The sequence below is a fragment of the Macaca mulatta genome, chromosome 15, assembly GCF_049350105.2.
Source record: "Macaca mulatta isolate MMU2019108-1 chromosome 15, T2T-MMU8v2.0, whole genome shotgun sequence".
Taxonomy (NCBI): Eukaryota; Metazoa; Chordata; class Mammalia; order Primates; family Cercopithecidae; genus Macaca; species Macaca mulatta.
The window spans coordinates 66,182,210-66,186,468 of NC_133420.1; the positions used below are offsets into that span (position 1 = coordinate 66,182,210).

Here is a 4,259-nt window from a genome sequence, read left to right on the forward strand (position 1 = left end):
TTCCCTGCGCCCCAAATTTCAGTATTCATAGCTGACCAGAACTGAGTTCTACAGATGAGCAGTGCATGAAAGAAAGGTTCTGCGGTCAAATAAGCTTGGGAAATGCTGGATTAAATAGAATGAAATTGGTTTCCTTGTTGAGATACTTCTAGAACTGTTAATGTGCTAATATGCATTGCATATTTCTAAGAGGGGGCATGTAGTACCTAGAGTTTCTTAATCTTGTTTGACATTTATGTTGGACACATTCTATGTGTTTTCATAGGTTCTCTTAGCCTGCCTAAGTCCTAGATCCTAGCCTTTTGCATTTCCTTAACTGTTGCCACTGCAGCCAACTCTGGCGTTCTATGGCTAGCCAGCTGCTGCCAGGAGCCTCTGGCTCCTCCGAGCATCTTGCATCATTTCCCAGCCCTCCCTTTTACATCACTCTTGAGGCTCTGGATTTGTGCCTTCATTTAAAGCATCAGCATATAATCATTGCCCCAGGCTTTGTTTTCTAGGGAACCTGAACAACCCTCAACAGTCCCCCACCTTTTTTCCTGGGATATTAATGTCTCCTGGAACTAAGGTTCCTAGAGCATACTTTAGAAATACCATATTTCCCTGTATGCACCTTAGATTCAGCATGTCCAACAATGAATTGTAGTAGTCCGTTCTCACACTGCCATAAATAAATACCCGAGACTGAGTAGTTTATAAAGGAAAGAGGTGTAATTGACTTACAGTTCCACATGGCTGAGGAGGCCTCAGGAAACTTACAATCGTGGCAGAAGGTGAAGGGGAAGTAAGGACCTTCTTCACATGGTGGCAGGAGAGAGAAGTGCAAGCAGGGGAAATGCCAGAAGCTTAGAAAACCATCAGATCTCGTGAGAACTCACTCACTATCATGAGAACAGCATGGGGGAAACTGCTCCCCATGATCCAATTACCTCCCTCCCTCCACATATGGGAAGTATAAGACAAGATTTGGGTGGGGACACAGCCAAACCATATCATAAATCACTTGTGGGTCCCCACCATTTTCTAATGTGGCCAATTCACAAAGTTGCATTAGCTATCTGGCTCTGGAAGGCACTTGCCTAAGTGACCCTTGGTTTAGAACTTGAGGTCTCAGAGAGTGTCTTCATTGTTTTACCATCTTAGCCCCAGAACTATTCTGAGAGACAGAACAAGTATGTTCCTATTTCACTGACAAGGAAATAGTAAAAGGGATTGGCCTGGATGACACAGTTGGAAGTAGTGGAGCCAGGGCTCTAACCCAAGTTTCCAGCCTCCCAGTCCTGGCCTTGTACACTGATCAGGCCCATGTCTTCAGGTCCCCAACACTAAAAGGACACAGTGGGCTTTCATGGTCCTCCCTTTGCCCCCATTTTCCTGGCTAGATCTTCAGAGTAGCAAATACTAGCACTCTTGAGTTTTAGAGACTTTTAAAAACAGGCACATTTCCGAGGGAAAATCTTTGCACATGTTTTTCCCAGAAAGAAGAAAGTGTAATAACGTGTTGTCTGAACTAAGGACAGTAAGGTTTTGAGCGTGGCTAAACTTTCCTTCTTCAGGTGTGAAGAAAAAAAAAAGAGTAAACAGAACTAGATGTGTGGAGCAACCTTTGCAACCTTTGGGGGAAGGTCTCACTTAGGGGTTAAGCTTCTTTCCAGATAACCTTCTTGGAGAAGCTGACTTCATAGAGGGCAGTGGTTCTTTTTTTTTTTTTTCTTTTCACCATAGTGCACGTGTCTTTATTTCTGGATGATATAAAAGAAAAAACTTAAAAAACACCCCAAACCAAACACCAGTGGATCCCCAAAGCAATGTGATTCCCTCATCCCACCCGGATAAATAGAGACTTCTGTCAGTCTACCCTTCCGCCCCCATAAACCCCTCTGCTGTAGACATACTCTGGGTATATATTACTCTACTTGGCAATAGACATCTCCCGAAAATAGAATTCCTGCCCTGACACCTGACTCTTCCCTGGCCTCATCAGACCACCCGCCACTGTAGCACACTGGTGTCCTTGCCCCCCGTGGTCAGGGCCATGCTGTCATCCCACAAGAAGGCCACATTTGTCACGTGGCTGCTGTGTCCACCGTACTTGTGGCTGAGGGCTCGAGGCTGACAGCACGGGTAGCTAAACAGGTGAACTTTGCCAAAGTCATCAGCTGAAGCCAGCAACTTCCCATCATGGGAGCAGGCCACAGTGTGGTTATCAGTGCCATCCGCCCCCTTGGACCAGATCCCAAACACCCCAAACCCCAGGACACAAGTGGCTGTGGCCCATTCCACGTTCCTCACAGCATCTGCACTGGTGATCTGCTTACAGGTAGCCGGGTCCCAATACAGAATCTCATAGTCCCCGGAGTTGGTGACAAAGCAGCTGCTGTCCTGGGCCCAATCCAGGTGGGTGATAAAACTGGAATGGCCCGAGCACTTGCCCAGGCGGCTGACCTTGCGGCCGCCCTGGTCCACCGTGTACACGTACACCAAGTTGTCGTGGGAGCCCACGGCCAGGTACGCCCCGTCTGGGGATAATTTGACCACTGAGATCTGTTCATTGCCGTCTGTGTGGATAGCCACCAGGTCATGGGTCTCCGTGTCCAGCAGCAGCCATCTGCCAGTCACTGTACCCACAGCCAGGACAGAGCCACTGGGGTGGAAGCCGGCTGAGCGGGCAGGGTCCTCGATAATCCTGCTCCACAGGGGCTGGTGGGACTCTGAGCTCCACAGATGCACCAGCTTATCCTGCCCGCAGGTCACAAACTGGGCCTGACTGGGGTGTGTGGCCAGGCCCCACAGCTCTTCCACATGGCCCTGGACCAGCAGCAAGAAGCCCGTGTGCACGGAGCCCTGCAGGATGGAATTGCGGGTGGTCCCCACGTACAGTGTGTCTCCGTGGCCCTCTGCCACAGTGCGCACAGGGCCAAAGTCCTCGGGGACCTCCACTTCCTGCAGCTTGCTGTCGTCAGAACCTCAGAGGACCACCTGCCGATCACGGCCCCCTCCGGACACCAGCGTCCCATCCCGCAGGGCGCAGAGCCCAAACACGCCACCGTCATGGGCGCCCAGCGCACCGTCTGTGTGATACGGTTCCCACCTTTGTCCCAAACATAGAGGTTACCCCCAGAGTCCCCCGTGACCACGTCGCCACCTTCCAAAAAGGTCACACACAGCACATACTTCGATTTCTCATGTTTCTCAAAGAGGCCTTGCCGCTTGCTCAAGCTGCCCCCCTCCAAGGTCCAGAAGTAGATGTGAGTTTTCCTGCAGGTGATAAGCACAGTGGGGTCTGTGGGGTGGAAGGTGGCCACCAATACAGCCTCGTTGGAGCACTTAACATCCACCACCTTGGTCTCCTTGGCCCAGTCCCACACCGAGAGCATGTGATCATTGGATTCATCTACTGCGCACAGCAGGTTGCCCCCATTAGATTTGGAGAAGCCCACACAGCACACGGCTCTGTCAAACACCCCCAAGCCCAGCACGTGTAAGGTGGAGAGGGAAACTGAGTCCCAGATGCGCACGTGGGGTGGCAGCGGCTTCCCTTCCTTAGTGGTGCCCACCACCTGTCCCGTGGCGATGGTGACCTTATCCGGGTGGATGGCCAAGCATTTGATGTCATCATTGTGTCCCAGGTAGTGTCGCTGCCCCTGCTCCTCCACGATGTATAGCATAGCCACAGAGGCCACAAAGTATACTATCTCCCCGGTGGGTAGCAAATAAAGGTTGGCCCGGCAGTCTCGGCCACGGTAGCCATAGACCCAGTCCAGCTTGAGCCGGCAAGAAGGCAGCTCCGAGTGTGTGTCCAGGCTATAGGTGGGTGCCAGCTCATCTGGGATCAGCATGGGCACAGGGTGGCCCCTCAGGAACATTTTCACGGAGCCATCCTCCACACTGAAGATAACTTCTTTGGTTTTGCCAGCTCCAAAGCTACTCATGGCCGCGGCTGGCGGAGCTTCAGGGAGGGCAGTGGTTCTTAAACTTTCCTTTTGGTTACTTACTTGAGAATTGAATAATTGTTGTGAATCCTCTTCCTAGAAAAATTCACTTACAAATGTAAGGGAATAAAACAAAGTTGCTTGGTATTTCCTTCATGTTTGGTATTCTGAAATTTAATCATAGTTAATCTGGGTGTAGGTCTTTTTTGTTTTGTTTTGTTTATTCTTCCTGGTCTTCAGGGGGTCCTTTCAATGTGAAAGCTTTTGTGTTTTTTCACCTCCAGAAAATATTTCATTATTTATTTCTTTATTTTTTCCCCTCCATTT

General features: G+C 50.2%; 1 pseudogene across 1 annotated transcript; it reads right to left on the reverse strand.

The window, feature by feature from the left end:
- Positions 1-1,703: 1,703 nt before the first annotated feature.
- On the reverse strand, positions 1,704-3,961 carry LOC703425 (echinoderm microtubule-associated protein-like 2 pseudogene; annotated as a pseudogene). Its single transcript, XR_012485.5, has one exon. The product of XR_012485.5 is annotated as an echinoderm microtubule-associated protein-like 2 pseudogene (transcript).
- Between the last annotated feature and the right edge of the window lie 298 nt (positions 3,962-4,259).